Consider the following 22,843-nt stretch of genomic DNA (forward strand, 5'->3'; position numbering starts at 1 on the left):
AGTGCGGTAATGCCAGCATCAGCCGTCTTGTTTACAAACTTGGACAACGTACTTTGTTCGTTTTTTTCTTTTCGTATTTGATCCATCACCCACGTCAGCATCCACGCTAACATGTAGAGTTTCATAAGGAGCACTTGGAACAAAGTCAGCCACAACAAGTCTAATGCATCTGACATGCCCACTGACAGCGGCAAAGTGAAGAGCTGTCCTCCCACTGAGATAATCTGCTTTCATAACATTGCATCGATAGAGCATAAGGGTCTGAACAACTTCCTAATGACCATGTCTACAAGCTTGCATCAAAGTTGTCTGCCCACAATAATTTCTTGAATTCACATCAGCTCCCTTCTCATGCAACAATGCCACAATCTCGTTATGACCCTTGGAAGCAGCAAAATGAAGAGGTGAATTAAGACCACCAAAGGTTGAGTATTTGGCAAGACTAGGATTGAATTCCAAAAGCATCTTTGCTTCAACCAAATCACCATCCCTCACCGCAGCTACCAATCTCTCGCCAGAAGCCGAACACCCAAAAGAATTTCCCATCTGTGATGAAATCTAGTAAGAAAAACAATGGTGGATTCAAACAATAAAAAATGGGGTGTTTATGATTTGAAGAAAAATGAAAACTTTGGATTTATTTTTTATGGTGATCTGGCAGTTGAAAGAGAATGAAGGTGAAAAGGTTGGAACTTGGAATGGTGGTGGTCGTGGAGTTGTTTTTTGTATGAAGAAAGAAACATATGGGAAAATGGAATGAAGGTTATGGCCAACCATTTAGTGATTAGGGATGACCAATGGCATAGGGTTGACTTGGTCAAAGTTGACCAAAAAGTCAACTGTTGACCAAAGTCAACAATTGGTTAAAATTCAAATTTATTTGCATTCTTCTTGTAAATGGACAAATGATTGATGATTGTGGTAAAAATTAGGGCTTTTGGGTTTTGGGGACTTTGGTCAATGTTGACCAAAAAGTCCGTTGTTGATCAAAGTCAACAATTGGTCAAAATTGTCAAGACTTGTACCCCCCCCTTTTTTTTATGTAGAATCAAATGTGATAGTTTAGAAATGATGTGAAATGAATTGAAATGGTTTGAAATTTGTTTTACAATTGGTTTATTTTATGACTTGAATGCTTGACTTTGAAAAGAACATGACTTGACTAGTAGTATGTGTTAACATGGCCATGAAATGATGGTATAAGATTAGGATTTGAAAGGGATATTCATGAATCAAGTGGCATGATTGGCAATTGGCTTGTGACACAAGAAGGTTGGTCGTTTGGATGACCAAGACCATATGTGCATTAACAATCACATGAACAACACCATGACTTTGGACCAAAACCAATCCTCATATAAAACCAAAGTAAGGTTAGGCCAAGCATGCTAAACAAAAATAAAAAACATAAAAAATTCAGGACCAAAATCGGGGTATGACAGTTGCCCCTATTTAAGCGTCTTCAACTAGAGAATATGAGGCAAGACACTCTTCATATGATCATAGTGGGAGATGGTTAAATACTAAGGAGACCCGGATTTTGATCCTGAATCCCTATGAAAAAATTAACAATGCCCGTCAGAATCGGCAAAGAAGCAATCTCAAAAAGAAGAATCCGTCTGGTATGTGTAGCACCTCAAATTTGCACCCTACCTTTTGTACATTCATTTTCATATTAGGTCATTAGCATAACAAGGTCCATTGCATAGCATTGCATAGCCATTTGCCCAGGTGCAAGTTCAACTGACAAATTAGGTCAAACTGGTCAAGAGATCAGGTCAAACAAGCAAGCGTGTGCCATTGCCATTGGGACAAGGCCCTAAGGTTGATTTATCAAGTTCATATGATCTAAGGATCATTTTGAAGTGATTTGGCCAAAGATTGGATGATCAAAGCTCAACAGTTCAGCTGAATTTCTTCAAAAACCCTAGAAAGTCAATTGTGGTCAACTGTGGTCAACTGTACCTGATTTTATGGATTGGAAGGTGTGACATGGTTTGAAAGGCCTCATTCATGTCCATATAAGTCTCATTTGACATACCAAAGATCAAGGTTGAAGAAAATAAAGTCAGATCAGAAGTTTCCTAAAATGGCAGGTGACCTGTAATTTCAACTGCCCAAAATGGAAAGTTTTTCTCCTCAAAATTACTTCATCATACAAGCTTCAAATGGAATTTTGTTCAACATGAAAGTTGAAGATCTTGATCTCACCATTCCAAAAAGTCCAAGAACTTGAGATTCCCATGTGTGGTTGGCAAGATATGGTCCATTCATTTTCAGAAAATGCCCAAATTCAAAGCGCCATAACTTTCACATGGAAAGGCCAATTTGGCTGATTTTTCTTTGAGCAAATGATAACACGAAATTATATCATATTTTAGGACTTAATTCCATTAAATTCTATGACTATTTATTTCGGTTTACTGCATTTTATGAGATATTACGTGGTATTTTCTTCCTAATTGTCTCAGGTAGTCTATTTTGAAGAACAAGTGAAAATGGAAGAAAAGGAGGTGCAAAAAGGAGAGAAAAGGGACCAAATGCCAAAGCCCAGCCCAAAGTGCACAAGTCACCAACGCTGTGCCTGTGACGGACGTCACAGGGTGCGTGACGAGCGTCACGCAAAACAGCCTTGTGACGGACGTCACACATAGTGTGACGAGCGTCACACAATTCCACTACCTTTTTGGCGCAAGTAACGCCCTCAGAAAGACTTGAAGAAGAACGTTGAGAAGTTGGTCTCCTATATCCACGCCGTGCATGTAGCCACGTTGAAGAATGGGAGAAACGGAAAGCAGTTACCAACACTATTATAAATAGCCATCTCAAAAACCTAAAAGTCCCTCCGTTTTTCCACGCTCATATTGCCGAAGCTCTGCCAAATTTTCTTTTCACGCTTTTGCTTATTTTTTCTTTCCAGCAACTTAACATTGTTTATTTTATTTATTTCTTTTGCAAGTTCTGCATTCTTTTTCCCTTGCAAATTTATCTTTCCCTTTTTTAGCATTTAGATATTTTTCGCATAATAGTTTCTACACCGGAAACTATTGTGCAACTTTTTATCGGATTTAACCTTACGTTAGATTCTAGTTTTATTTCCTTGGTTTAATTTATTATTTAATTGAAGAATCGAAGAACAAATCCTACCGGCTTGTGGTAGAGTGTTCAAGACTATTGTATTGCGCATTCAGGTTCTTTAATCATTATTTAATATTTTGTTTTATTATTTATCTATATTATCTGCCTGGAATGAGTCTGTTTATGCATGATATGTATTCTTGTTTATTTAGCATGTCTGGCTAATTCGCCTAGGTATCGGTATGTAAAGTAAGCAGAATAAGGGATCAAGACTGAGTCGGTCTATCTAAACTTAAAATTAAAATCAATCTTTTTTACGGTCTCAACTTACAGGTTTAATAACAAGATTTTTAACAGAAGTAAAGGACATAAAGAAGTTAAAATCAATAGAGCGAGAGTTTGAGATTTTAACTGGACAGTGTAAGTTAGGCATTAATTCTAGATCAGGGCGAGAGCAAGTTTTAGAGTTAATTAAATTCTGACCTTTTCCAAAAAGTATTTTTAAAGATTGAATGTGAGGACGAGAGTTAAGCATTTGGATTTGATTATATAACCTAAGTCAACAGAGCGAGAGTTTGAGATAAGGGTGTTTAAAACGGTCAGTGTTTTCTTAAAAAGAGTTTCTGCAACTTTATTGTTTTCAAAATATGGTTTTTGACTTAATTATAAGTGACAGCTACATTAATATAAAATCATGGTTTATTCAACAGAGCGAGAGTTTGAGATAAAACCTTTAACCAATAAAGTTAACTGAAACGATTCATTTTAAAACCAAGAAACCGACAAAGACTTGATTCCCTAGTTTTGACGAACTACACACCGATATCCGTTTTATTAATATTTAATCTAGATCTTAGTTTAGCTCTTAGTTTTTCCCCCAACAATCAAACATTTTCACCTTAGATTTACGTAGTAACCTTAGATAACGGTATATCGATTCATAAGTCCCTGTGGGATCGATATCTTTTAAAACTACGCGATAGAACTGTGCACTTGCAGTTTGTATCCCATTCTCGACGCACACAGTCGAGCGATCAAGTTTTTGGCGCCGTTGCCGGGGACTTCTATTTAATCGATATCGTAACTCTTCCGTTACGCTGTAGAGACTAAGGTTTCTTTTTCTTCTATTCTTTCTTTCGTTGATTTGTATGCCACGCACTCGCTCTCAAGGCGAACCGCTCTATTTACGAATCAACGATATCGAACTATATCTCCGAGTCTTACGACGAATTCGGGAATATCGTGCTGAAAACAATCTCCCTCCTATAGACCTTCCTGATCTCAAAAACATTTTCCTTCGATACCCGAGATGGCAGAACCAGCTCGTGCTCTTAGAGATTACGCCGCTCCATCGCAAGATGAACCGCATTCAAGTATTGCTCCGCCCGCAATCGAAGCAAACAACTTCGAACTTAAACCTTCGCTGTTGCAAGCTGTGCAACAGAACCAATTCTCTGGAAATCTTACCGAAGATCCAAACCTTCATTTATCCGTATTTGTCCAATACGCTGATACTGTTAAAGCTAATGGTGTCACTTCAGAGGCAATTCGACTTCGTCTTTTTCCTTTCTCATTAAGAGATAGCGCTAGAAGATGGCTTCAATCACTTCCTTCCAACTCAGTCACCACATGGAACGAGTTGAAGAAAGTTTTTCTTGCCCGATATTTTCCGCCAAGCAAAACAGCTATGTTAAGAGCCCAGATAAACGGATTTAAACAGAAAGACAACGAGTCTCTTTTCGAAGCATGGGAAAGATACAAAGACATGATGAGACTTTGCCCACACCATGGTTTGGAAGACTGGTTAGTAATTCACACATTTTATAATGGTCTCTTATACAACACAAGGTTAACAATAGACGCCGCTGCAGGTGGTGCACTAATGAACAAACCTTATGCTGATGCTTACCAGCTTATCGAGAGCATGGCCCAAAATCACTATCAGTGGGGAACCGAACGAACAACGGTGGAAAAACCTCAACCGAAAACTGGCATGTACGAGATAAGTAACCTTGATCACGTTAATGCAAAAGTGGATGCTTTGGTCCAGAAAATTGAAAGTTTAAACGTATCACCTCCAGCCGCCGTGGTTGCTATAACTCAGAATTGCGAGGTCTGTGGAATCCAAGGCCACACTCCTGCGGAATGTCAACTCTTGACTGGAATCCAAGCAGAGCAAGTAAACTATGCTCAAGGAAGCCCCTACTCGAATACCTATAACCCAAATTGGAAGAACCATCCAAACTTTTCATATAAGAGTAATAATGCTTTATACGCACCTGGACAGTCTCCAAATCAAGCCCCATCTATACCTCCGGGATATCAGAAACCGAATCCTAACAATAATACCCCTAGAAAATCCAACTTGGAAATCATGATGGAAAACTTTATAGCATCCCAACAACAAACCAATAAAGATTTCTTAAACCAGAACATACACACTGGCGAACAACTTAAACAACTAGCAAGCAAAGTAGATGCCTTGGCTACCCATAACAAAATGCTGGAAACGCAAATATCTCAAGTAGCTCAACAACAAGCACCTACTGCTGCACCAACTGGTACATTCCCTGGACAGCCCCAACCTAATCCGAGAAGCCAAGCTCATGCAATTATATTAAGAAGTGGAACGGAAGTGGAAGGACCGTCTGACCCAAGGATAGAAAACCAAAACCCTAAGAAATCAACTGAGGAAAGTGAACCTAAGGAAAAGAAGAGAGTAATAAGGAAACCCTAGAAAAGAAGGAACCTTATGTACCTCCACCACCTTACAAACCCCCATACCCTACCCTCAAAGGCTTGTTAAAACCAAAGATGTAGGCCAATTTAGAAAATTTGTTGATCTCCTTAAACAATTAAACGTTACAATTCCGTTTACCGAAGCTATTACGCAGATGCCCTCATATGCTAAATTCTTAAAAGAAATTCTTTCTAATAAGAGGAAACTTGAGGATAGCGAAACCGTTACACTCCCTGCCGAATGTAGCGCTATAATCCAAAACATGCCCCCTAAACTCAAGGATCCGGGTAGTTTCTCTATACCCTGTCACATAGGAAAATTTGTCATCGACAAAGCCTTATGCGATTTAGGAGCCGGAATTAGCGTTATGCCTTTATCCATATGTAAGAAACTGGAAATGGGAGAATTAAGACCGACCAAAATGTCTGTGCAATTAGCAGATCGTTCCATCAAATATCCTGTAGGAATCCTTGAAAACGTTCCCGTACGCATAGGTCAGTTTTACATTCCCACTGACTTCACAATTATGGACATTAGAGAAGATGATACTACACCTATTATACTAGGAAGACCATTCTTAGCAACTGCCGGTGCAATCATAGACGTAAAACGAGGACGACTCACCTTCGAAGTAGGTGAAGAGAAAATTGAATTCATTCTTTCCCAATTCTTGAAAGCACCTGCAATAGAAGATACATGTTACTTCATGGATATCATCGATGAATGCATAAAAGAAGCAGAGTCAGGAGAAGACAAATCATCAGACTATCTTTTAGAAGACAAATCTAAACAATGCCTAGCAATAACACCGGATCCTACGCAGTGTCTTAACAAACCAACCCCTGATTTGAAAACACTTCCCAAAAATCTGAGATATGAATTCCTAGACTTAGAACTTGAACGACCTGTGATAGTTAATGCAGATCTAGGAAGACTCGAAACAGAAAAACTCCTACATATCTTAAGAAAATATCCAACCGCACTAGGATACCACATCACCGATCTTAAAGGAATAAGCCCTTCTATTTGTATGCACCGCATCATGTTAGAAGAAGACTGTAAAACCTCTAGGGAACACCAGAGAAGACTAAATCCGATCCTAAGTGAGGTAGTAAAGAAAGAAATAACCAAGTTATTGGAAGCAGGTATTATATATCCTATATCCGATAGCAAATGGGTCAGTCCTGTACACGTTGTACCAAAGAAAGGAGGCATAACCGTTATTGAAAACGAAAAAGGAGAAACTATAACTAAACGAATCGAATCGGGATGGAGAATGTGCATTGATTATAGGAAACTAAACAAAGCAACCCGAAAAGATCATTTCCCTTTACCATTCATTGACCAAATGTTAGAACGATTAGCAAAACATTCACATTTTTGTTATCTAGACGGTTATTCAGGCTTCTTTCAAATACCAATTCACCCTGATGACCAAGAAAAGACAACATTCACATGCCCTTTTGGCACCTTCGCTTATAGACGAATGCCGTTTGGTCTGTGTAATGCCCCTGCAACTTTTCAAAGATGCATGATGGCAATATTCGCCGACTTTCTCGAAAACATCATGGAAGTATTTATGGATGACTTTTCTGTATACGGACAAAGTTTCGAAGAATGCCTTGAAAACCTAGAAAGAGTTCTTGAGCGATGTGTAAAAGTAAACTTAGTACTTAATTGGGAAAAGTGCCACTTTATGGTACAAGAAGGAATTGTTTTAGGACACATCATCTCGAACAGAGGAATTGAAGTAGACAAAGCCAAGATAGAGGTAATCGAAAATCTTCAACCCCCAAGAACCGTGAGAGAAGTACGAAGCTTTTTAGGACACGCCGGTTTTTACCGACGATTCATCAAAGACTTCTCTAAGATAACTAAACCCTTAACCGGACTGTTGATGAAAGATGCTGAATTCATATTCGACGATAACTGTTTAAAAGCATTTCAAACTCTTAAACAAGCATTGATCTCAGCACCCATTATGCAGACACCAGACTGGAATGAACCATTCGAAATAATGTGCGATGCCAGTGACTATGCTGTAGGTGCTGTTCTAGGACAAAGAAAGGATAAAAAGCTTCACGTTATATATTACGCTAGCAGAACCCTGGATGAAGCGCAAATGAATTATGCCACAACCGAGAAAGAACTCCTAGCAGTGGTATTTGCGCTGGATAAATTTCGTTCTTACTTGGTAGGAGCCAAAATAATAGTTTATACCGATCACGCTGCTATCAGGTACCTTTTAACAAAAAAAGATGCTAAACCTAGACTCCTAAGATGGATCTTGTTGCTACAAGAATTCGACTTAGAAATCAAGGACAAGAAAGGAACTGAAAACGTAGTAGCAGACCACCTCTCTAGACTTGAGAACCTTGAACCGGAAAGAACATCAATTAATGATGATTTCTCGTACGACAAACTTATAGCTACTTTGGAAGAGAACAACTCCGACATACAAGTAGAAACCACCTTAGCTATATCTGTCACACCATGGTACGCTGATCTAGTCAATTATTTAGCTGCCGGAATAGTTCCACCTACTTTATCTTACCAGCAGAAGAAACGATTCTTCCACGACATAAAACACTATTACTGGGATGATCCCTTACTTTTCAAAAGAGGCCCCGATGGTATTTTCCGTCGATGTATACCCGAAGAAGAGGTAGAAAATATAATCCAACACTGTCACTCCGCTCCTTATGGTGGACACACAAGTACATCCAAGACCTGCTCTAAAATCCTACAAGCTGGCTTCTATTGGCCAACTATATGGAAAGACGTACATGCGGCTATTAAGGAGTGTGACAGATGTCAACGCACGGGAAACATATCTAGACGCGACGAGATGCCACAAAAAGGTATTTTGGAAGTAGAGATTTTCGACGTGTGGGGGATAGACTTCATGGGACCTTTCCCATCCTCTTTCGGTAACAAATACATACTCGTGGCAGTTGACTACGTATCAAAGTGGATCGAAGCTATAGCTTCTCCAACCAATGACACCCGAGTAGTAACTAGACTCTTTAAAAATATAATATTTCCGAGATTTGGCACCCCAAGAATAGTAGTCAGTGATGGTGGATCACACTTTATATCCAAGGTACTCGAAAAACTACTACTTAAATATGGAGTGAGACATAGGATAGCAACACCTTACCACCCTCAAACCAGTGGACAAGTGGAAGTATCTAACAGAGAAATCAAGCAAATACTAGAAAAAACGGTCGCCACTTCAAGGAAAGATTGGTCATTGAAATTACCAGAAGCCTTGTGGGCATACCGAACTGCTTATAAAACTCCCATAGGGACGACCCCATTTAAGCTCATTTATGGAAAATCATGTCACCTCCCGGTAGAATTAGAACATAAAGCCTATTGGGCTATTAGAAATTTAAATTTGAATTATAAAGCCGCCGGTGAAAAGAGAATCCTTGACATAAACGAATTAGAGGAACTCAGAAGAGACGCCTATGAAAATGCCAAAATCTATAAAGAAAGAACAAAACAATGGCATGACAAGCGTATATCAAGGAAAATCTTCAAGCAAGGCGACGCAGTACTTTTATTTAACTCTAGACTAAAGTTATTCCCGGGAAAACTACGATCCAGATGGTCAGGACCTTTTCATATCACTAAAATCTTTCCCAGTGGAGCAGTAGAAATAAAAGGACAATCTACAGAACCGTTCACCGTAAACGGGCAACGTCTGAAACACTATCACTATGCGGAAACCAACGAGGATTCGCAAATTCTACACTTAGACGAAACGCCCCCAGGACTCATAGACTATATTTAACAGTTTCTTTGTCGAGCTTGCGACATTTAAACAAAGCGCTTAGTGGGAGACAACCCACAAATTAATTTGTTATTTTATTATTCTATTATTATCATTTCCCTATTTCTTTCTTAATTATTCTTTTAATTTCTGTTTAGTATTCATTCTTGATTTATATAAAAAAAAAAAAAAATTTATAATAATATTTTTTTTTCCTTCTTTCGGCATTTGGCCAAATCCTGACTTAAACTCATGTTTTCTTTTCTCTAGCTAACACTAACCAGATGGGACATTTTGATCGTATGGGTATCAAGTTCAGAGGAATGGCTCAGAAACAAAAGTTTGAAGAATTAGCCGCTAGAGAGATGCTACCTAGTTTATATGCTGATGATTGGGCTATGACTGCCCTTGGACTGAGACAGAGTGTCCTGTATTTGCTGAGTCAGATAGGATGGGAGACATCCCCTATCCTGAGACATTTCACCACCTACCGGAGACTCACACTAGAATTCCTTAGTTCACTAATCTATCTACCCAGCCATGGAAAAGGAATTAGCAGAGATTTTATCCAGTTCAGAATGTTCAATATGGAGTACCAATTTAATATTAGAGACTTTACCAACCTTTTGGGTTTTCCTACCTCCTTTGATACATTCACTGTAAGCCAGGAAGAACTTTTTGAATATAGAGAGCTTGAACACTTTTGGGGTAAGCTGACTGGAAATGATGAGCCCGAAGAACATGAGTTTCTCTCTGGAAACATACATAACCCGACTTTTCGCTATTTCCATAAGATCCTGACCCACACTTTATTTGGGAAGAAGCCAAATAGTACTTCAGTTTCACGTGATGAACTCTTCATCATATTTTGTGCTTCCCAGAACCGTCCAGTAAACGGTGCTACTTTTATGTTAGCTAATTTGGACCACCTTATCCAGGATGAGCGAGCACCCATTAGAATAGGCGGTTTGATAACTATGATAGGTAATGCTATTGGATTACGTCAGCCTATGCTTGACCTTAACCCTTTTTGTGGCATTACTACTATGAGTATACCTTTCCTCTTCAACACTATGTTTATAGCAAACATAGGGTCTGATGAGTTTGAGCTTATTATTGATAACCAGGTTCTCTGCCTATTCACCATGCCCGATCCTAGGACTAGTGTTCATAACCAAAGGAACTGGCTCTATAACCTGAATGAAACCCCAACTCCTGCTGGATCCACTGAATCCATCCAGGATTATGAGATTTGTGATGACTATGAGAATTATGTTGACCAGATCTCCCTTGCTGAGTCTGACCCTCAGACACCATCCGGCTATCATGATATTGACCCCCCTCCTCAGCCTGTTCCGACCGAAGAATCAGCCATACCTGACCTCCGGCATCATATGCCCGGAACTGATTATAACACCGCCATTGAAGCTTTGATGTCAGAACAAGACGCCCTTAGAGGAGAATTTACTAACATGAGAGATGAAGTTCTAGGATACATGAGCAGCATGACGAATCAGTTTCACGAATTGCTACATCATGTTAACTCTTTTGCTCCTCCAGCCAGAGATCGTACAGAGGGATAGAGTTTAGTTATTTTCCTAAGTTATTTAGTTTTAAGTTAGATTTATTTATTAATGTTATTTGAATTCATGTTTATTTCTCTTTCATTTCATTGTTTTCCTTCCCTGTAATACATTATGATCATTTTTATTGAAGCTGTTTAGTTAATTTTATTATGCAATGGCTATTATGCTCTACTGTTGTTACCTATTATTATTATTATACAAAGCAAGTAAGCGTGCGCAATAAATTAAATTGCAGACTAAACTGATCATAAACAGAATGAAACATTAAAATTCACCAACCAAAGTAATTCTGTGAAGCGCCACTAAGCCTTTCCAAAAAGGAAGTGTGACGAGCGTCACACTACCCATAACGGACGGCACGCCTATTGCCTGTTACGAGCGTCACAGCCCTGTGACGAGCGTAACACTCCTCAGACTAGTGAACGTTAAGGAGCCGTTGGAGACGAACGTTACACTTTAACTTTTTATCTTCCCCATTCACTTTTCATTTAACCACACTTAATTACTTTTCAACCACTTTTTCTTTCCACCTTCCAAATTCTTCTCCTATAAATACCCACCAAACCTTCCTTCATTCACCGCAAAACAATTCTCTCATATCAAATACATTTCTTTTTCTTTCCAAATCATCCCTTCAAAAATTCATCACAATGGCGGGAAATCAGAATTTCGGAAATATCATCTTCCGATCCGTAGATGACGATTATCAGAGGGAGCAATTCGAGCGTTTCCAACAGCGAGGCGTCGCCTCCACCAGGTACCCCGATTTACCTTGTTTACAACAATTAGGCCTACTCCAAGGTATCGAATGGATGCTCCGTCAAGCCAACTTAACCTTCCTTTGCACTCATAACCAACCCACCTACCCATCCCTAACCTTAGAATTCTTAAGTTCATATGACTACACCACTCCCGCCGGTGAAGACAAATTTCTAACCGGTACGGCAACCTTCCGTATGTTTAACACCGAGTACTCTCTAACCCAACACCAATTGAGTACCATGCTACAATTTCCCACAGAAGGTCTGCTGCATGCCAGAATCCCTCCAACCTCAAACTGGAACACAGTTGGTGTTTTCGGCCTTTTTAAGAAAATTTCCGGTATAGAAACCTACAACTGGGAAGAGCTCCTTCTCTCCCATATACATAACCCCACTATCCGGTACTTTATCCGCATCTTGCAAAACACAATTTTTGGAAGGCCAAACAACAGCAAGGTCAACTCAAAGGAGCTATTTTTCCTCCAGTGCGTCTTCGCACCAGATACTCAGGTAAACGCCGCCTCCTTTCTCTTTCATCATATCCGCACCTTATGTGCTAGAGGCAGGCAACCTTTTATAATTGGTGGATTAATCACCACCATCGCACTTGGCCTAAACCTAAGGGATAAACTCCAAACTTTAGAATCCCTACCTCCCCTATCTATGGATACCAGCTACTGTCGATCCAGCTGCTTGATTAAGAACAGAGTAGGCGGAGGATATTATCTTATGGTGAACAACCAGGCAGTCCCAAGCGTTGTTCTACCAAATACTGGCCTCACTGATGTCACAAACCCCAACCGCCACCTCTATGATCTAAACGCTCCTGAAACCACCGAGCCTTCACAAACAAACCCGCAAACAGATGAGTTTGAAGAAATGGAACAAGGTGATCATCCGCCTACACAACAGTCAGTCCCGCTCAACCCTTCCGGCAATACAACTGGCCCATCCTCCCAACGTCGTCGACGAAGAAGGCCTGCAACCAACGACGACATTATGGATGCTATCGATGGAATGCAGGCACAGAATGTCGAGATGCTGCAGATGATGCATTAAATGCAACAGCAACAGGATGCTAGGAATGCCATAACCGACCAGCGGTTTACTGAGTTGTTCAGCAGGTTCGACAACTTAGACTTACGTCAGAGATCACCAGGTCCAAGAACCAGAGGCGGAAGACAACCTTAGTTGTAGTTTCTTTTTCCTTTCCATCTTGTATTTCATTTCCTTAAAACATTGGGGACAATGTTTAATTTAAGTATGGGGGGGTAAACTTGTTCCTTCCATTTCCATTCTTCAAGTATGTTATTTTCCCTTTCATTGTTATTTCCCTTTATTATTTATCTAAAAAAAAAAAAAAAAAAAAAAAAAAAATTATAATTTTAAGTTAAGCCCCTAGTGTGAAATATTTCTATTATCTATTCCCCTCAATTTTCTTGAGTCATAAAAAAAAAAAAAAAAAAAAATTTCAACACACCCAATAAGCATAAAGGTTGCTTACTTTATAAAACTTGAGTGAAATCAAGACAAAAAAATCATTACCATAACAACGCTCTGAGAACCTCAACATGTTAGATCAGGATAAGTATCCATTATACAAATCCCTCGAACTTTTAGCTTTAGAGTAACCCCCGAGTAGTTTATACGAGAAGTCAGCACCATCTTAATAGCAAACTACGTGGAGAACCGACGAATATAAGTGAATGACTCCCAAAGTAACATAAAATATATGAATATATCAGGAAATGCACTGATTAAATTAGGTGATCCTTACCAGATCATTTAATCTAAAGGTTGCAGATCATGCAAAAACACAATATGAAAAATCCATTATGAGTTGGTTCAGTAGGTATCTGGTACTGAACTCGGTAGGGCGGACTACGGTTCGATCCCCCACAATTTGCAATGGACTGAATAACGAAGTTATCCGACTTATGTACCAGAACTTCTAGCTAAAAGCGGATCATAATCACTAACCGGTTACTCCACTATGTGCGCGAAAAGATAAAGGGCTTAATGTGATTCCGCTAGAATGAAAGCGGGTGAAATAAAAGTAAAGGAACTAGGATAGCTATAATGGCAGTACTTGAACTGATTTGCATAAGGTAGGGTTATCTAAGTTGTAACGGTAGTTGTTGATGTCAAGACTAAACTCAAAATTGCTTCTAAACAAAATCCATTTGCAACCTATTACGAATTGATGTGTGTTTTGAAACTTCGCCGGGCTAAATTTTTGAAAACGATTTCTATACTGAATTTTTGCTTGAGGACAAGCAAAGATCTAAGTATGGGGGAGTTTGATAACACGAAATTATATCATATTTTAGGACTTAATTCCATTAAATTCTATGACTATTTATTTCGGTTTACTGCATTTTATGAGATATTACGTGGTATTTTCTTCCTAATTGTCTCAGGTAGTCTATTTTGAAGAACAAGTGAAAATGGAAGAAAAGGAGGTGCAAAAAGGAGAGAAAAGGGACCAAATGCCAAAGCCCAGCCCAAAGCGCACAAGTCACCAACGCTGTGCCTGTGACGGACGTCACAGGGTGCGTGACGAGCGTCACGCAAAACAGCCTTGTGACGGACGTCACACATAGTGTGACGAGCGTCACACAATTCCACTACCTTTTTGGCGCAAGTAACGCCCTCAGAAAGACTTGAAGAAGAACGTTGAGAAGTTGGTCTCCTATATCCACGCCGTGCATGTAGCCACGTTGAAGAATGGGAGAAACGGAAAGCAGTTACCAACACTATTATAAATAGCCATCTCAAAAACCTAAAAGTCCCTCCGGTTTTTCCACGCTCATATTGCCGAAGCTCTGCCAAATTTTCTTTTCACGCTTTTGCTTATTTTTTCCTTTCCAGCAACTTAACATTGTTTATTTTATTTATTTCTTTTGCAAGTTCTGCATTCTTTTTCCCTTGCAAATTTATCTTTCCCTTTTTTAGCATTTAGATATTTTTCGCATAATAGTTTCTACACCGGAAACTATTGTGCAACTTTTTATCGGATTTAACCTTACGTTAGATTCTAGTTTTATTTCCTTGGTTTAATTTATTATTTAATTGAAGAATCGAAGAACAAATCCTACCGGCTTGTGGTAGAGTGTTCAAGACTATTGTATTGCGCATTCAGGTTCTTTAATCATTATTTAATATTTTGTTTTATTATTTATCTATATTATCTGCCTGGAATGAGTCTGTTTATGCATGATATGTATTCTTGTTTATTTAGCATGTCTGGCTAATTCGCCTAGGTATCGGTATGTAAAGTAAGCAGAATAAGGGATCAAGACTGAGTCGGTCTATCTAAATTTAAAATTAAAATCAATCTTTTTTACGGTCTCAACTTACAGGTTTAATAACAAGATTTTTTACAGAAGTAAAGGACATAAAGAAGTTAAAATCAATAGAGCGAGAGTTTGAGATTTTAACTGGACAGTGTAAGTTAGGCATTAATTCTAGATCAGGGCGAGAGCAAGTTTTAGAGTTAATTAAATTCTGACCTTTTCCAAAAAGTATTTTTAAAGATTGAATGTGAGGACGAGAGTTAAGCATTTGGATTTGATTATATAACCTAAGTCAACAGAGCGAGAGTTTGAGATAAGGGTGTTTAAAACGGTCAGTGTTTTCTTAAAAAGAGTTTCTGCAACTTTATTGTTTTCAAAATATGGTTTTTGACTTAATTATAAGTGACAGCTACATTAATATAAAATCATGGTTTATTCAACAGAGCGAGAGTTTGAGATAAAACCTTTAACCAATAAAGTTAACTGAAACGATTCATTTTAAAACCAAGAAACCGACAAAGACTTGATTCCCTAGTTTTGACGAACTACACACCGATATCCGTTTTATTAATATTTAATCTAGATCTTAGTTTAGCTCTTAGTTTTTCCCCAAACAATCAAACATTTTCACCTTAGATTTACGTAGTAACCTTAGATAACGGTATATCGATTCATAAGTCCCTGTGGGATCGATATCTTTTAAAACTACGCGATAGAACTGTGCACTTGCAGTTTGTATCCCATTCTCGACGCACACAGTCGAGCGATCAGCAAACCACATTTCATGTGATCTTTCATGGTGCATAATCACATTTTATCAAAAACTCTCATAGCAAAATGGCATTTTTCAAGTGAATTCATTTGCATTTTTGGCATGACATAGTGATTTTGAGAAATACATGGCCTATGCACATGGGACCAGTTGCAACACTTCACAAATAGCATTTGGAACTTGCTTGAACCAAATTTGGACTGATAAATTGGCTGCACAAGAGAAAGGGTATTTTGGCCAAAGCATGAAAATGCACATTATGCTAATCACTTCCATTTGCTTAATCTTGATTAAATTTTGGATTAGTGTGAGGTATAAAGAGATAATTATAACAGAATATCATAAGGACATCTCATATTCTCAGATCCAAACAGAAAAATCTCACAATTCTCTTAATTTTCTCCATTTTTACACACACTTTTTCTTCATTGTTCATCAAGATTTAACCATTGCTTTTGCCATTTCTTTGTGGAATCATCATCTGTAGGTACTTTTGAAGTGCTGTTTGAAGCTATTGGAGCAGGAATCGTGCCAAAACTCCAACTGGTGCAAGCTTGATCATCAATGGCAGCTGCAAGATTCGTCATGTCCACGCACAATTGAGCTAATCTAGTCACTCCATACACCTTCTACATCAACATACTCCACCTGTTTCACACAATCCCGCCTTGAAAACACCTAAATCGAGCACTGCACATCAAGAAGGTACGAATTCGATTGTCACTATGCTTGAAATTGACATGCGGATTTGATAGAGTGAAGATTATAGAGCTCATTGCAACTTAGATCACTTAATTTCATCAAGTATTGTTGAAGATATTTGGATTTAAAGATTGCATGTCAAAACTATTTCTGTTCGATTCTCTTTGTATGTTGATTTCTGGACATTTTCCTCATCATATCCTTGATCCTCATGCTTAGACGGTTCCAACGGTATATTGTTTGCTCATTTTGGTGCAAAAATGTTCTTGATGATGATTTTGATGATGAACTGCTATGAATGTTGATGAACGCGTCCAGTTTCAGTGTTTGATCCGTTTCCTTGTGCTTCAGTTTGAATTACATGTTTACCGCCAAGCCGAGCCAATCACGGCGCGCCAGGCAGTTTAATGAAACTGCGTCGTTTTGGCCGAGCGCATGATAATTACCAGTTTGCCATCAGCTTAATCATTTTCATTTTAAAAACTTAAATAAATATTTCATTATTTCACAAAACTTCCAAAAATCATAATAAATCCAATTTTGGTCCAAATTGAGTGGGGATTTTTGTGTTGATCTCCAAATTTTGTCTAGTTTTTTTTAGGTATGATAATGGAAGTTGTGCCTGGTGGATTTTTGGTTTTGCCTAATGCCTTTGATCATGTATGCATTTGATGTATGTTTTACCATTTTTATTATGAAATCTTGATGCCTAGTCCAAAATGATTGAAATTTCACATGCTTGTTCTTGACTCTTTCCTGGTGATTTTGATGTATAGTTTGCTAATTTTGAGTCCCTGGTTAGAGAGTTATGATGTGATCAAGTTGAGTGTGACAATTTGTGTCACACTATGATTATGACATGTTCATGAATTTTGTTTCCCTGCCTATGCTATGCCTATGGCTCTGATTTTTTGCATGTGATATCTTGTATATGTCTAGTTTTGCCATGATTTTTTGTAGGAATTGTTGAGCCATTTCCTATTTGATTGGGATTTTTGCTTGCTGTTTAGACATTTTAAGGGTTTTCTTGAGTGATTAACTTCCATGCTATGTGAAATTCTCATACCTTACCATATGAAGATGAAATTTGATGGAGTGATTCCTAACATGTTTGAGTTCACTTTGGCTTTGGTCCCATTCATTTCTCATTTGTTGTCACTGTTTTACAATTGATTGAAGTTGGTGTACACTTTGTGACCTAGTTTGGATTGATTTTTGCATGTCCTGACTTGTTGAATTTAATTTCCCTACTTCCTCTTGTCCAAATAACATGAAATTTGACATGATGCTCATTGAGTGTGTTCTGTTTAGACTTGAATTTTTGTGGAATTTATTGAGCTGTTTTGGTATTTGTTTGGTGGTGATCATTCTGTTTGCTTATATGTGGTCCACACTTGCCTAGTTTGACTTAAATTGTGCATGAAATGGATTTGGTGCATAGTTTTGATGTGAGACTAATTGGATTCTCTTCTTAATTGATTTGTCTTGGTTTTGATCATTTTTTACTTGCTGTTTTGGATTTTTCATCTCCTTTTGACCCTAGTCTTGGACTAGTGGCTTGTAATCTCACTTTTGAGTTGTGTTTCAGGTTAATAGCACAAATGGCCTTTGCTTGATGATGTGCCTCCCTTGGAGTTGACTTGTGATTTGTATATAGCTAATTTTGACTTTGTTTTGCAGGGTTGATATTTGAGTTTGAGCCTTAATGGCTTGCACCTTTGTGCATTGGCTTGTGTTTGTCTGTGTATAGTTAATTGTGAACCATTTGCTGTTTAGTTCTGTGACTTGAATACTGATTATACTTGATTGATTTCAGGTACCATAGTCGCTTTAGTTCTTTGAGAACTAGCTTGCTTTGCTTTGCTTAAGCATTGAGGTAGACTCTCTTGTCTCTATGTAGTCTGGAAGACCTGGCCTGTTACTTGGCCAGGCACCTGTCTGAAGTCCTCCTTAAGAGGCAATGTTTGTGATTGTTTACTTTTGTCCCCAAGCAGGTAAAGACCTCAATGAGGCGATTGGCGGATATAAGAGATATGCAATCTATCTCCCGCTCTTCTGTTGAGTCATCCCCCTGCTCACACCGCTGTGTTGATGCATTGGGATACAAACCCAAGATCTTGTACAGTGTACAGTTGTGTCAGTGTCTTAAAGTGTAGAAGGGTTCCCACTTTCTGGACCCACACTTCTTTGTCTATAGCTCTCCCTGACCAGGGATAAGAGCTGTGAAGTCTTATCTTCACTCACCTTTCATCTAGCTTCACCTTGACTCTCAGTGTCAAGGTTAAGAGCTACCTTTACCCCTGTACAGATGACTTGCTCTTGCAGTCTTACCCCTTGATTGAGCCCCACTTGTGTGTATATAGTGTGTGCTACTTGTGAATGCTTGATTTGCTGTTTACCTGTGTTGAATAAGATATGCTTGCTTCCTGTGCAAGTTAGCTAGAAACCTTAACTTAGGGATGATTTTGCATGATAACATCTAGGCTCGAGTTAGTCTCCCTAGTTGTGTCTCCCTCTGTTATCTGGTTAGGCTAGTCCTGTGTCCCTCCGTAGGGGAACTACGTCGCCCTGATCCTCATACCAGATGAGGTACGTAGGCAGGAGATGAGCAGATCTCTCCGGGCGCCTGTGTCTTTATTTTGTCTTGTTGTGTGCTTGGAAGCTGATGTAAGTCCATCGAGTGGCATTCGGGTTCCAGTGTGCGTGTGTTTGGTTCGGAAGCTGATGTAAGTCCAGCGATTGGCGTTCGGGTTCCAGTGTGCGTGTGTTTGGTTCGGAAGCTGATGTAAGTCCAGCGATTGGCATTCGGGTTCCATGTTTGCCCGTGTTTGTGTGGTTTTGTGTGCGTGTTAGCCGAGCTACGAATGCTCTGATTCTCCTTCGTCCAAAGGATATACGTATGCATAGGATGCGATATCCTAGCGAGCATGTGTCATTTCCCCAGTCCGAACTACTTTGACTCTGATGTCTATGCTTGATAGACTAAGTAGGCCCAGGATGCGAGATCCTGCCGAGTCAGTCTCGTTTGTTTTCTTGTGTCTCTTTCAGCAAGTGTTTGTTTGTTTATGAGCAGTGTTTTAGCAACCATTTTCCTTCCTTTTGTGCGTGGATCCCGTCGAGTACGACGGATGCGTAGGGGTGCTAGTACCTTCCCTTCGCATAACCGACTCCCGATCCCATTCTCTTTGGTCGCGAGACCATGCTTTTTCCAGGTTTACTCTGAGTGTTTCCTTTCCCTCTTTTGGGATAAATAACGCACGGTGGCGGCTCTGTTCTTGTTTTCCCGCCGGTTTTTCGCGTAATGCGACAGCTGGCGACTCTGCTGGGGACGTAGAGAAGTTGACCTCTTGCTGGTCCATCTTCCCTAAGCGAGTCAGTCCTAGCGCTCTCTAGGTTAGGATTTTGGTTGTTGTTTGCTGTTATTTATTGCATTCATTTCATTTACTGTTTGCATTTAATGTGTGCATTAATGTTTGCATTCATTCATATTCATCTGCTGGTTGTGCTGTGTTCTCTCTGTTTGGGGTGGGAGTTACTCGAGGTAAAAGGCCCAACACCCAGGTTATGAGTGAAATCTAGGAAACCTAGGAATAGAGTGATTCATGGGAAGCGGGTGGTGTACGCCACTTAGCGGAACATTGACATCACGAGTAGTTCAGACTCTGAGGGGGTATTATCGGTGCATACATCTGGTGTGCACAGGATGATATTCTTGAAAGGGTTGTTTATCCTGCGTTTCTCTCGACCTTACCCTGGCCTAGATGACACCCGTGAGTGGGGAGGGAATGATCATTTTCACAGGTACAGATGGTGACTGTTGGTGACTGATGGTGACCGGTTGGTGACTCAGTGTTACTGTTGGTGAATTAGTTCTCAGATTGGGTTCAGATGACAGTTGACCAGTTGACTTTGGGGTTTCTGATGGTCGTAATCAGAGTTCGAGCCGAAGTTTGATCCCGTGTTCAGAGATGCACAGCTTTCCAGCCGTGTCTGCATCACGTGCATCATAGCATATTTATTTTTCAAAAGAAATGCAATAAAAAAAAAAAAACTAATCCCTGCATGCATATCATTTCTCAGGTATATTCCAGAGCTTGGTTCACTGATAGAGATGGCAACAGTCCCAGAGCCGAAACGGAAGACTTGTTCCTACATTTTCCACCGTGAGCCTCTGACGTCTCTGATTGAGTTGAGTAGCCTTGTGACCAGGGATCATCAGAAGGGGTTCAGTGACCAGTATGGGGATCTGTTGACTTTGTTGAAGATGGTAGTCGATCCAGTGCCGTTGCAGACTCTTCTTCAGTTCTATAACCCGGAGCTGAGATGCTTCACTTTCCAGGACTATCAGTTGGCGCCTACTCTCGAGGAGTACTCCATTCTGTTGGGTGTCCCTATTCAGCATCAGATTCCTTTCTTGGACGTACCAAAGGAAGTGGACTTCAGGGTTATTGCTAGGGCTCTTCATCTGAGTATCAGAGAGATCAGTGACAGTTGGAAGACCAGTGGGGATACTGTGGGTCTGCCTTTGAAGTTTCTGCTGAGAGTTGCTAGAGGAGAAGCAGAGAAGAGGAATTGGGAAGCTTTTTATGCCCAGCTTGCTGTCATGATATATGGGATCGTCCTGTTTCCGAGTATGCCCAATTTTATTGACTATGCTGCAGTCTGCATCTTCATGGGAGGGAATCCGGTTCCTACTCTGTTAGCTGACACTTACTATGCTATCCACAGTAGGCATGGTAAGGGTGGAGCTATCAGATGTTGTCTCCCACTCTTACTCAGATGGTTTATGTCTCTTCTGCCAGTCAGCGGACCGTTTGTTGATGCTCAGAGCACTTACAGATGGACTCAGAGGGTGATGTCTCTTACTTCATATGACATCAGATGGCAGTCTTACCGGATGGACGTGCGGGATGTTATTATGAGTTGTGGAGAGTTCCGGAGCGTGCCACTTGTAGGGACCAGGGGTTGCATCAATTACAACCCAGTTCTTTCTCTTCGCCAGTTAGGGTTCGTGATGAGTGGAAGACCACTTGAAGCTGAGATAGCCGAGAGTGTGTGTTTTGAGAAGCGAAGCGACCCTGTTAGATTGGAGCAGATTGGGAGAGCTTGGAAGTCTATTGGTGTTAGAGATGGAGCTGTCTTAGGGAAGAAGTTTGCCATTGCTATGCCTGATTACACCGATTGGGTGAAGAAGAGAGTGGAAACTTTGCTGTTGCCCTATGATAGGATGAATCCGTTGCAAGTGCAACCACCCTTGATTCTTGCTGATAGTGTACCTGCTGAGCAGTACAAACAAGCTTTGATGGAGAATCGCCGTCTGAAGAGGAAAGAGCAAGATGCCCAAATGGAGTTGTATCAAGCCAAAGCTGATAGGCTGAAGCTGTCTCATCAGCTCAGAGACACCCAGAGTGCAGATATTGGTGGTGTGAGGAGCAAGAAGAGATCTTATTCCGAAATGGAGACCTTGTGGGATGCAGAGCACAGAGAGTGTTTGAGATTGCAGAGAGCTGAAGCCGGCTATCTGAAGAAGATCAGAGACTTGGAGAAGCAACTCAGAGACAAAGATATCCAGTTGAAGAAGGAAGTCGACCAGAGACTTGCATCAGAGACCCAGCTTGGGGCAGAAGTTGTTGAGCTTAGAAGACAGTTGAAGGAGAAGATCACTCCCTTGCCAGAATGTTCAGAGTGTGAACTGTTGATAGACCAGTGTCACTACTTGAAGACACTCATTCCTGGAAGTAACTTGTCTTAGCTTGTATTTCCTGATGTTTATGATTTGAATCACCCCCAGGCTTGTTGGGTGGGATTCTTTGTTGTACTTTGTTGGATATTTGGATCTTTGTTGTATGATCCAGTTGCTCATTTATAGATGAGATTGTTGTTTCACTCTGTACTCATTGCTCTGTTGCATGCTGTTTCTGTATCTCCCTATTGCTTTCGTGTTGTTGCAGGTTGCCATCTTTTGAGGATGGATCAGGCTCTTTGAATGCCTGAGAAATGATCATTATCATTTGCATCATATGCATTAGCATCATACTCATAACATTTGCATAACAGGTGTTCTTGTGCCGACTTCTCACTCTGGTTCCTGTGTCAGGCAGGATAGCTGATCAGCGACCACACCGGTATT

The 22,843-nt window shown here is 39.9% G+C and overlaps 1 pseudogene; it reads right to left on the reverse strand.

The window, feature by feature from the left end:
• Window positions 1-4,772: 4,772 nt before the first annotated feature.
• LOC127077266 (uncharacterized) lies at window positions 4,773-4,872 on the reverse strand (annotated as a pseudogene).
• Between the last annotated feature and the right edge of the window lie 17,971 nt (window positions 4,873-22,843).

This window comes from Lathyrus oleraceus, chromosome 4, assembly GCF_024323335.1.
Source record: "Lathyrus oleraceus cultivar Zhongwan6 chromosome 4, CAAS_Psat_ZW6_1.0, whole genome shotgun sequence".
In the NCBI taxonomy this organism is placed as follows: Eukaryota; Viridiplantae; Streptophyta; class Magnoliopsida; order Fabales; family Fabaceae; genus Lathyrus; species Lathyrus oleraceus.